Source organism: Labeo rohita, unplaced genomic scaffold (assembly GCF_022985175.1).
Source record: "Labeo rohita strain BAU-BD-2019 unplaced genomic scaffold, IGBB_LRoh.1.0 scaffold_965, whole genome shotgun sequence".
Taxonomy (NCBI): Eukaryota; Metazoa; Chordata; class Actinopteri; order Cypriniformes; family Cyprinidae; genus Labeo; species Labeo rohita.
The window spans coordinates 2,279-15,557 of NW_026129926.1; positions in this window are offsets into that span (position 1 = coordinate 2,279).

The following is a 13,279-nucleotide window of genomic DNA, read 5'->3' on the forward strand; positions in this document are numbered from 1 at the left end:
AGCTTCATATTATGAAAAGGTTACTTTTCAAGACTTCTATATCCTACAGTGATGGCGAAATTAGGTTCCTCCAATCTAAAAAAAAAAAAAAGAATCGAAGAAAAATCGAAAACAACAGTGAGGAATCGATTCTTGGAATCGAATCCCATCGATTCCAGAACCAGGAATCGGAATCGGATTCGATTCCAAAATTTTCGGAATCGAACAGCCCTAGAATCAACTCGGTATGCCGCGCGCTGTCTGAAACACGTATTGTGTTTGTGCGCCTTTCGGGTGTATGCCAGAACAGGGATAGGACAAAATGGCGGGCTGAACACATGTGTTTAAACCGAGCTCCCTAGCTAGTCTCCCAAGTTAACGTTGAAACACACAAATCTCCTCTACGTCTACCTAAAATTAACAATTTAAACACTGTCGAGTTGTTTTATGTTTTCAAAATGCGGAAATCTTCACAGCAAACTAGCCTCCCGAAGATTATTATCCCTCCAGCCCGTGGCTCGAGTCCAGCTTCGATCTTAGACGACTCAGAAATGGAGGCACAGTCCGCTCAAACAGATAAACGCCGCGATTCGTCTCATCTCACCCCCACTAAATCAAACGCCTTGAAAAAATTAAGGCCCCACGACGAGGATATCACTAATGCAACGCTTCTGCAAAGCCATAACTTCACTCACAGCTCGCTTTGATTCACAAAATGAAAAACTAAAAGAAATGGCGAATCAGATGCGAAGGAACAGTGTTATGGTCGCAGAGATTTCCAAGGCTGTCGAGTTCAATGCCGCTGAAATTAAAGACTGCAAAGAAAAGTGCCTAGAGACGAGCAAGTCACTTCTGGGTCTAACTTCATCGCACAAAGACCTGGCGAGTAGAACATCTGAACTCGAGCGATATAAAAGAAGATGGAATCTGCGGATCAACGGTATGAAAGAGAAGCCTGAAGAGGATCCCCGCAGGGAAGTGATCGTTCTTTTTGCTGAAATCGCACCGCACCTGGTTCAGAAATTAGATGACATTGTTGACACAGTACACCGAATCGGCAAGAAGGAGCCAGGGAAACCAAGGCAGATGATTGTGCAATTTGCAATGCGAAAATACAGGGATGAATTTTGGCAATCAACAAAGAACTCATCAGTCTGCCGGGACCGCGGAGTTCGATTCGCGGAGGATCTGACGAAGGAGGACCGTCTGGCCCGCGCTGCGCTATGGCCTTTGATCGATCAGGCGCGTAAAGCAGGAAAGAAAGCGTACTTTCGTGGACCGTTCGGTTACATTGAAGGAAAACGCATCGACTCAACATGATTATTCAAGTGAACTGATTAAGGGTAGATTGGTATGAGATAAGACTGTTTTGGAGACGCACTAGGTTGTGAGGTTCGTTCTAGGTTTGTGGTCATACAACCTGGTGAAACTTTGCTTTCTCATACAAGTGTTTGCATTTTTCCTTACATTTTGCACTTTTCTTTTTATTATGTCTCAGGTTAAGTTGCCATTTTCTTTAATGTCATTGAATGTTAGGGGCATTCAGAATAAGGTTAAAAGAAAAGCCATGTTCTTATTTTGTAAAAGTAATGGTTCTCATTGTATTTTTCTACAAGAAACGCACTCTGTTTTAACGGATACTGCTTTTTGGTCTAGTCAATGGGGAGATAAGTTGTTATTTAGCCATGGTTCCTCCCACTCTGCAGGTACTGCAATTTTATTTAATAACTGTCCAGGGAAAGTAATTTCTTCTAGAACTGATCTAAGTGGACACTGGTTAGCGGTTGTTTTAGATATTGAACATGTCTTTTTCATTTTGGTTAATGTATATGGCCACAATAATTCTAAACTGAACCAAAATTTATTTAAAGAGATCTCTTCTGTAATCTCTGATTTAAAGAGAACATATCCTACAGATAATATTGTTGTAGGTGGAGATTTAAATGTTGTACCGGACGAGACACATGATCGATATCCTCCCAAAAGCTTAACCTCTCAACCAAATCCTTTAGTCTCACACTTTTGCATTAATCATAAATTGATAGATGCTTGGAGACATCTCAATCCTAATCTTAGGCAGTTCTCTTGGTTAAGACCTAATGCCTCCAGCAAATCAAGAATTGATTATTGGCTTATTTCAGGTAACTTAATGTTATTTGTTAAAGACTGCACCATTTCTGCAGCACCTTTGACAGACCACTGTGCTATTTCACTATTATTCAAACCAAATCACAACACTTCAAGGATTAAGGGATATTGGAAGTTTAATTCAGATTTACTTAATAATGAAAGATTCTGTAATAAAGTTAAGGATTTAATTTTGGAAATTAAGAACAGCACTAACTTTAATTCTTATAAAGCCAGATGGGAATTCCTCAAATTTAAAATTCGTGAATTTTCTATTAGTTACAGCAAAGTACTTGCCAAAGTAAGGAGGCAACAGGAATATAATATTATTTCTGAAATTAACAAATGTTGTAATGATAGTGTATTGAATGATACTGAAAAAAGCAAAATGGTCTCTCTGCAATTAGTACTGGACAATCTTTACATTAAGAAAGCCAAAGGTGCATATATACGCTCTAAGGCCAAATGGATAGAAGAGGGTGAAAAAAGTACTTCTTACTTTTGCAGATTAGAAAAAAGACGTCAATCACGTAACTCAATTCGTTCACTAATGATAAATGGTGTTGAATGTACAGAGCCTACTCTGATAAGTAAGAGAATCTATGAGTTTTACAATGACTTGTACTCTTCCAACTTCTCCCCAATAGAGTGTAACAATTTCTTTGATAAAATAATACATTTTATTCCCCACGTTGACAGTGATTGGAGAGATTGCTGTGATTCCGTTTTGCATATTGAAGAACTTGACTCAGCGGTTCAAAACCTAAAATTAAACAAATCTCCGGGTCCTGATGGCCTCACAGCTAATTTTTACAAATTTTTTTGGAACGATATTAGATTATTATTATTTAATGCTTTTGTTGAATCCATTGAAGATGGGTCTTTAGGCCCCACTATGAATCAGGGTTTGATTACATTAATCCCTAAACCAGATAAAGACATGAGATGTGTGGATCATTTTCGGCCAATCACATTGCTCAATAACGATTATAAAATTTTCACACATATATATGTTAATAGATTAAAAGTGGGCATTAATAATTTAATTAACGAATCACAATCAGGCTTTCTTAAAGGAAGATCTATTCATAATAATATAAGGTTGGTGATGGATTTGGTGGAGTACAGTCACTTGATAGAGGATGATGGATTCATTTTATTTTTAGATTTCAAAAAGGCCTTCGATATGATAGAGCACGCTTTTCTGTTTAAATCCTTAGAACTTTTCGGTTTTGGTGAACATTTTATTAGTGTTATAAAAATGATTTACAGAGATGTAAATCATTGGCCGTGGAATAAGGCAAGGATGTCCATTATCCCCTCTCTTATTTATTTTAGCTGTAGATATGTTATCCACGATGGTTAGGCATGATTTATCGGTGAAGAAATTAAACGTATTTGGGAAAACCTTAGCAATCAGTCAGCTAGCAGATGACACTACTTTATTTTTACAAAACAAAGACCAAATCCCCCTGGCTATTTCTCTAATTAATTCCTTCTGTAAAGCTTCAGGCCTCCAACTCAATTTAAATAAATGTGAGCTTTTGGCCCTACACCCCATTCAAGATTTGTCCTTGTATAATATTCCAGTTAAAGAGACAGTGAAATATCTAGGCATTTCTATTTCTAAAGATTTGAAAATTAGTATGAAAGAAAATTTTGAAAATAAAATACAAAAAGCCAGTGGTATTTTGAATTGCTGGTTGCAGAGAGACATATCAATTTTCGGGAGGATTCTTCTAACCAAAGTTGAATACTTATCTAGACTGATTTATCCAGCTTTTGCTGTAGCTCCCTCTTCAGTTATTATAAAAACAAGCAATCAAAAAATGTATGACTTTATTTGGAGGCACAAAACTCATTATATTAGGAAATCTGATATTATTAAAATGTATGAAGAAGGTGGTCTTAATGTAATTGAATTTGACAGTATGAATACTATGCTAAAAATTAAGTGGCTTCAAATGTTTTTAGGTAATTCTGAGAGCTTCTGGTATGTTGTACCTTCAGCTTTGTTTCGTAAATTGGGTGGTATCCGCTTTTTTCTCAAATGTGACTTTGATTTACTTAAAATTCCAGTGAAGTTATCAGCATTCCACCAACAAGTCTTATTATGTTGGAAATTGGCACACACACACAATTTCACACCTCACAATTCTCCGATATGGAATAATAAATATATTTTGCATAGAAACAAATCTTTATTTTTTGAGGAATGGGTAAATAGAAATATTTGGTCAGTATTGGATTTAATGGACGAGAGTGGTAATATGTTAGACTATAATTCATTCACTTTAAAACACGGATTTACCTGTCATCCAAAGCAATTCTTTACTGTTATTAATGCAATACCTTCAGGTATAAAAATGTTAATGAAATGTTACCTTTCCTATTCCAAAATTACTGCTGTCCTTCCATCATTATATGTTGGTGATTTTGAAATAGAGAATAAACTCTGCACTAACAAATATTTAAGACAGCATATCACCCATTCAAGCTACCCTTGTCAAATATTAAGAAATAATTTAGATCACACATTTGATAAAAATACTGTTAAATATTTCAGAACAGCCTATCTAAAGTTTCCTATTCTCCCTAAGATAAAAGAAATGCAGTTTAAAATATTAAATGATATATATCCCTCCAATATGTTTCTTCATTTAAAATTTAATTTTGAAAATATACCTTGTTATCTATGCAAACATATATATGAAGATACAGAACATATATTTTTTACATGTAATTTGTCTCAGTCCTTTTGGAAAGCTTGGCAGGACTGGTTGGTAGAGAAGCATGTGGTTGCTGATAGTTTCACTCTATCCTTACAAGATGTAATGCATGGAATAACCAAAGAGTGCTCGGTTTTGTATGATCTGATTAATAATATTATGTTATTAGCAAAATACTTTATACACAAATGTCGATACTTTAAATCTCCCCCCCTTGTTTATTGTGTTTAAAAATGATCTAAAATACTTCTCAGATGCCCTTAGTAAAATGAAAAAACCAAAGGCAGTAAAGCTGTTTAATTTATTTGTATTATATAATTTGTTGTAATTATATTTTCTTTATTATTTTCGTTTAGTCTTTGTTTTGTAATTGTATTTGATTCTCTTTCCTCTTTCTTGGAATATTTGGTTATATATTTTATTAGGAATCTACTATGATTCTATTGTGTTGAGCCTTCCATACCAAATTTCTTTTTGTACATGTATCAATGCCTTTTGTTGTATTCAGATTTTGCACTCAATAAAAAAAAAAAAAAAAAAAAGTGTATGCCAGAACAGCGCGCAAGTAACGAATCGAGTTCTGTTTCGTTTCTTCTTCTTGTGGTTTTAAATAGCTTGAATGTGTAAACTGGCAAATTAACCTGCGAAATCACGTACGTATCACGGACCGACTGCGATCCGTTTAAGCCCTAATAGGCTATATGACAGATCAGAGCCAATGCTTAAGGGAAATTGCTTTGGCGGTCCAATGGCAGACTCCAGGGAAAGTTTTGTGTTCACCGTTTCACACACACCAATCACGTGCGCATATCTGTTTACAATACTACTAGGTACTTATACTATACTGACTGGGTTAAATAGAATTGCATTACTAAAAAAGAGACTAAATACAATTTTCATTGACTAAAACTAGACTAAATGTCATCAGTTTTCGTTGACTAAAACTAAACGAAAATAGTCGTGGATAATTCGGACTAAAATAAGACTAAAATGCTCAGACTTTTAGTTGACTGAAACTTGACTAGACTAAAAAGAGTATGAACGTGACTAAAACTAATAAAAACTAAAATGACAGCTTCACACAAAGACTAGACTAAAACTAAAATTAAAACAGGGTGCCAAAAACAACACTATGTGAAAGTGTGCTAAAAATGTCTGACCAATACCTCAGGCAAGACCAGAACATGTGAAAATGATCAGCTGGAGATTGTTTGCATCTGTTGGACTCATCACTTCTGTTAGGAAATATTTTAGCCAATTTAGCGTTAGTGAAGTGAGCTCTATAAAGCACTTTACATTGTATTAAAGTATGTCTAGCACAGATAGACGAAGAATGAATTAAACCAAGAATGTTCTTCTACTGTTCTTCAGATATGTCAATGCCCAAATCCTGCTCCCAGGTTTGTTTAAGAAAATCAACTGGAGACAGAGTTAGGGCGATTATTTTACAATAGATGGTGGAGATCAGCCGTCCTTGACCAGGGACAAGGGTAAGAATAAAGTCGAGTTCTGATTCAGGGGGTCGATTGGGAAAATGGGGAAATACCTTTTTAAAAAAGTGCCTCACTTGAAAAAAAAACTTGAAAAAGATGACTATTAGGAAGATTAAATTTAATTGATAAAGCGGAGAAAGAATACAGGTCATTCAATGTACAAAGACCCTTACTTGCTCAAATATTGAAGACATGGTCTGAAAGGGATGGGGGAAATAAATGATTATTTAAAATTGGCATGTAAATCGGGGCTTTGTGCAAGCCAAATTGTTTCCTGAATTGAAGCCAAATCTTAATCGTGTTAATAACTACTGGATTACTTGAAATTTTGTGAACCTCAAGAGGAAGCTTAGAACAGATTTCAGAAATTAAGTAATGAGAAGAAGACATCTCTATGGGTGGGTTAGTGGCACAGCACCTAAGGCTGACCCAATAGAGTAATTTAGTAACATTACAAGCCCAGAAGTAATATCGAAAGTTTGGAAGTGCTAAGCCCCCTTCAGATTTGGGAAGCTGGAGAACTGAATACGAGCTGGCTTATTACTCCAAAGGAACCCATTTAATTGCTTGTCTAAATTAGTAAAGAAGGATTTATTAATACAGACTGGGACATGCTGAAAAAGGTACAAGAATTTTGGCAAGATAATCATTTTAATCAGATTCACTCGACCTATTAAAGATAAGGGGAGGGAGCTCCATCGAGCAAAATCTAATTTACATTTGTCCAAAAGTGGTATAAAATTTCTTTAAATGAATTGGTTATAAATATGCTGAGATATTTAAACCCATCCAAAGCTAACTTAAAGGGAAATGAAGAGATAGGAAGAGATTTAGCCATTTGATTTATGAAAAATAACTCACTTTTTTGAAAATTTAACTTACACCCTGAAAGGCGTCCAAACTGGTCCAGAATATTTAGTATAGGAGGAAGAGAATCTAAAGGGTCAGAAACATACAATGACAAATCATCCACGTAAAGAGAAAGTTTATGAACCTGGCCATGGCGGACAATGCCTTTAAATGCATCATGACTACGAAGCCAGATGGCCAAAGGTTCAATAGCTACATTAAATAACAAGGGTGAAAGTGGACACCCTTGACGTGTCTCCCGTTGGAGCAAAAAGGGTAGCGAACGAACACCATTGGTATGCACTGAGGCAGATGGGAAAGCATAAAGTAGTCGAATCCAAGAAATGAAATTAGGGTCAAATCCAAATTTACCTAATGCAAAGAACCGGTATTCATCCACTCCACCCTATCAAATGCTTTCGCTGCATCCAAAGAAATTACAACTTCAGGGGTAGTGGTTGAAGGAGAGAAATGATGTTAGGTAATCTTCTAGTATTAAAAAAGGAATGTCTTCCCGATGTAAAGCCAGTTTGGTCTAAAGAAATTATAGATGGCATGACATTTTGAAGGCGAAGAGAAAGTACTTTGGCTAAAATCTTACAATCTACGTTTAGCAGAGAAATTATATATTTACTGCAGGATGTGGGGTCCTTGTCCTTTTTCAATAGCAAGGATATGGAAGCAGAGTACAAAGTCGATGGCAGTTTTCCTTTTTGAAAAGAATCATTATACATCCTCACTAAGATTGGGACTAGTAAATTAGAATATGCTTTATAAAATTCAATTGTAAACCCATCAGGGCCTGGGGATTTCCCATTTTGCATTGATGTAATAGCTTCTTGGACCTAGTTGGCTACCTAGTTGTAATTTAAAGAGTCTAAAGGGTTGGGGCTATCTGCTAAACCTGAAGGGTACTCGGATGTATAAAGGTTAATGTAGAAGTCTAAAAAAACTTTGTTGATTTCAGCCGGATCTGCAGTAAGATTGCCACTTGGGAAAATGATTCTTGAAATTAGCCTGGAGACACTAGCTGCACGAGCCTGTTGAGCTAAGAGAGTACCCGCCTTATCGCTATGTTCGAAAAAACGTTGCTTGGTTTGTCGTAGTTGTCTCTCTACATCGTGCGTCATCAGACAGTTGTATTCCGATTGTAATACAAGTCGTTCTTTGTGAAGGGTCGGGGAGGGAGCGATGGCATATGTTTCATCAAGTTTAAAGAGTTTATTTAAAATTTCCTGCCTCTGAGCCCTCTCAGCCTTATGCAGATTTGAAATGAAAGAAATAATCTGACCTCGTACAAAAGCTTTTAGCGCTTCCCATAAAAATTCACTATCCACTTCAGAGGTATCATTAAATTCAATGTAATTATTAATTTGTGTGGCAACAAAATTTTTAAACTCCTGATCCGCTAATAAATGAGAACTAAATTTCCATAGAGATGGAGAGGTAGTAAATGGGAAATCAGTATCAAGTGATGTGGGACCATGATCAGAAATAACTATTGGGTGATAACTACTAGCAGTAACCACATGCAACAATTTATTATCAATCAAAAAGAAGTCAATTTGAGAAAAACTTTGATGTGGGGGAGAAAAAAATGAAAAAACTTTACTGTGGGGGTTTCTATACCTCCAGGGGTCTGAAATTCCTAAATGAGTTGAGCAATTAAGCACTGCTTTGGCGGAGTTCGATAAACTGATTTGCTTAGGTGATGACCTATCAAGACTTGTGTCTTGCACCAGATTAAAATCACCCCCTATCAGTATGTGATGAGTGTCAGTGTTAGGAATTTTAGCAAAGAGGTTAATAAAAAATTGCTCATTATCCCAATTGGGAGCATAGATAGAAACTAGGACTACTGGAAGGTTCTGTAACAAGCCCGATACCATAACATAGCGACCATTAGCATCTTCAATAACTTGTACTGGCTCAAACAGTATATTCTTACTAATAATAATAGCAGCCCCTCTAGCCTTAGCAGAGAATTTTGAGTGAAACACATGACTCATCCATGCTCTTTTGATACGTTGTACATCTGATGTTTTAAGATGTGTTCCTGTAAAATATCCACTTTCAAATGCTGCAGCTCGTCATTACCTTACCAATCTTAACAGACTTGTTCATTCCTTTAGTATTCCATGAAATCAGGCGCACACCTTTACCCATCTTTGAAGTATTAGCAGCAGCCATTTAGATTGATGTATAAGTTTGAAGTGATTTAAGACCATCCGACCTTCTTCAAGAAGAGCACAAAAGCAAAAAAGCAAAAAAAAAAAAAAAAAAGACTTCTGAGGTCTCATTCCCACTGTTTACATAAAGGTCAGCCCCCCTTCTTGTAATGTAAATAATTATTGGAAAAAAATAAATAAATAAAAATTAAAATAAAATAAAATGAATGAATAAATAAATAAAAAAGGGATGCGTATAAGTACGAATAGAAAACATACTTTAACACTACATCTTACTAAGTGTCCCAGCCTCAAAGTCTTACATTCAGGAGTATGCAGCGACAGAAAACGTAGTCCTGCTTCTGACTCGTAAGTAAAACTAAATAAATGCGAGTCAAAACAAAAGAATAACATAAAATAAATTATGTTAATAATAAGTGAAACATATCACATAAAAAAATAAATAATTAACAATCAAAATTAAAACATGTACACTTACCGATATATTATGTGCGTTCACTGGATATACCTATAAGAAACATAACGTGCAGAACTAGTCCGAAATATTATAACAGCAAGGTGGGTATGTATTACCAAGAAATCGCAAAAACGAATAAAGTTGTCACAATGGCGTCGTGTGCAGGGAATGATGAGGAAGGAGCGAGGAGATCCAGAGCATGAAACTTTATTAAATAATCCAAAACGTGAATAGGAACGGACAGGAAACAGCAGGGAACAAAACGCAACCACAACGTAAACTGACTGAAATGACAATACAGAATGACAAAACAAAATGACTTATAAGAACCGACGATCAGACGTGGAACACAACCAAACTTATATACAGGGACTAATCAGGGGGAGACAGGTGTAGACGATTAAACAGTGACGTAATGAATTAAGAAACGGAACAGGAAGACCAAATGAGGGCAAACACAGGAAAAAACACAAAACAGTCCAAAGGGTGTGACACTACACCCCCCCCACAAGGCGCGACTCGTAAAGTTCAATAGCTACACTGGGGAGGGAGGGTGTGTGCCCTGGAGGCTCGTGCGGGGCAGACACAGGAGGGAGAGGAGGTACGCCTCCAGGGCGGATCAGGGAGCCAAGGCGGAGCATACAGTCCCGGGTGCCATGGCGGGTCAGGAAGCTTGGGGAGCCACAGCGGAGCATACAGTTCCGGGTGCCATGGCGGGTCAGGGAGCTCGGGGAGCCACAGCAGAGCATACAGTCCCGGGTGCCATGGCGGGTCAGGGAGCTCGGGGAGCCACAGCGGAGCATACAGTCCCGGGTGCCATGGCGGGTCAGGGAGCTCAGGGAGCTCGCCATGGCGGGTCAGGGAGATCGGGAAGCCATGGCCACGTACACAGTCCAGCCGGCCATGATGATCTCGCGGATGATCTTTTCCTTCTGTTGGAACCTGTGGAGCCGGACGATAACAGGCCTGGGCCTCTGCCCCGGCTTCGGTTTGTCGGACAGTGACCGATGCGCTCTGTCACATTCAGGCGGAGATTCCAGGACTCCGTCCCCGAACACTTCCGCGAGTAGCTCAGAGAAAAAGACAGAGGGCCGAGGTCCTTCAGTGGATTCAGGTAGTCCAATAATTCTTATGTTATTGCGCCGACTACGGGACTCGAGATCCACAACCTTGGAAACCAGTTTAGCATTGTTCTCTGTCAACATACCACATGTAGTTTCTAAGGCACGTGCGCTCCTCCTGTGAATTTGCGTGGGTTTCGAGCAAAGCTATTTTCGAGGTATGTTCCGTCACAGTAGTTTGAATTTGGTCCACAGTTTCGAGAGTCGAAACTGTGATTTTGAAATCTGCAGAGAGAGCAGCCCGATGTTCCTCCAGGAGGTTAGCGATCGCTGCCATGCTAACTTCTTTACCGTCATCTCCGCACGCCACAGCTTTCTGATCCTTTTTGCCTTGTTTTGCTGATTTAGCTGCCATGATTCGATGCCGATATGTGTACAGCAACAGTATTGTCCAATTAGTAGTACAACAGAAATAAGTTGTGGGCTGTTAAGGCAATTATGGAATTTAAAATGCGGGAGCAAGACTCAACCCGTGTCTACGCCATCACACCAAACCGGAAGTCCCCACTTCTCTAGCTTTGTGTTTGAACTATGCAAATAAATTCCACAGGAGGGCAAAAGGGTGGGCCACCACGTGTCCCCCGACTCTGATGGAACCAGCCAATCACAGCATGGAAATGGAGAAGCGCCAAAAGAAACGTCTAGGAATGCCAAAAGTATTTTTAGGCATCTCCGCTCATGAAACCAAGGCATGCTTTGAAATGCTCTAAAACGTCTTTTCTCAGTCAGAAAACACTAGTTCATGTAATTTCATGAATAAAGCTGACCCACATCAAAAATGTTTCACATGCATGAAAGGAATGTTATTTACAGTGCAGAAAGACACTTCTTAACGTGTCAGAAGTTTTATTCATATCAAATTTAGTTAGAGCCTCAGTGCATAAAAGCTCAGTTAGAGCCTTCTAGGAACGCCAAAAGTGTTTTTAGGCATCTCCGCTCATAAAACCAAGGCATGCTTGGAAAGGCTCTAAAACGTCTTTTCTCAGTCAGAAAACGCCACTTCATGCAGTTTCATGAATAAAGCTGACCCACATTAAAAATGTTTCACATGCATGAAAGAAATGTTATTTACAATGCAGAAAGACACTTATGTGTTAGAAGTTTTATGCATATCAAATTTAGTAGAAACTGCATGAACTGGCCTTTTCTGACTGAGAAAAGACGTTTTAGAGCGTTTTCAAGCATGCCTTGGTTTCATGAGTAGAGATGCCTAAAAATACTTTTGGGATTCTTAGAAGGCCCTAACTAGGCGTTTCATGCACTGAGGCTCTAACTAAATATGATATGCATAAAACTTCTAACACATCAAGAAGTGTCTTTCTGCATTGTAAATGACATTCCTTTCATGCATGTGAAACATTTTTAATGTGGGTCAGCTTTATTCATGAAACATCATGAACTTTCGTTTTCTCACTGAGAAACGACGTTTTAGAGCGTTCATGAGCTGAGATGCCTAAAAACATTCTTGGCGATCCTAGAAGGCCCTAACTAAGTGTTTTATGCACTGAGGCTCTAACTAAATTTCATATGCAAAAGACTTCTAACACATCAAGAAGTGTTTTTCTGCATTGTAAATAAAATTCCTTTCATGCATGTGAAACATTTTTAATGTGGGTCAGCTTTATTCATGAAACTTCATGAACTTTCGTTTTCTCACTGAGAAAAGACGTTTTAGAGCGTTTCCAAGCATTCCTTGGTTTCATGAGCTGAGATGCCTAAAAACATTTTTGGCAATCCTAGAAGGCCCTAACTAAGCGTTTTATGAACTGAATCTCTAACTAAATTTCATATGCAAAAACTTCTAACACATCAAGAAGTGTCTTTCTGCATTGTAAATAACATTCCTTTCATGCATGTGAAACATTTTTAATATGGGTCAGCTTTATTCATGAAACTGCATGAACTAGCGTTTTCTGACTGAGAAAAGACGTTTTAGAGCGTTTCCAAGCATGCCTTGGTTTCATGAGCTGAGTTGCCTAAAATCAGTATTGGCGTTCCTAGAAGGCTCTAACTAAGCGTTTTATGAACTGAGTCTCTAACTAAATTTCATATGCAAAAACTTCTAACACATCAAGAAGTGTCTTTCTGCATTGTAAATAACATTCCTTTCATGCATGTGAAACATTTTTAATATGGGTCAGCTTTATTCATGAAACTTCATGAACTTTCGTTTTCTGACTGAGAAAAGACGTTTTAGAGCGTTTCCAAGCATGCCTTGGTTTCATGAGCTGAGATGCCTAAAATCATTATTGGCGTTCCTAGAAGGCTCTAACTAAGCGTTTTATGAACTGAGGCTCTAACTAAATTTCATATGCAAAAAACTTCTAACACATCA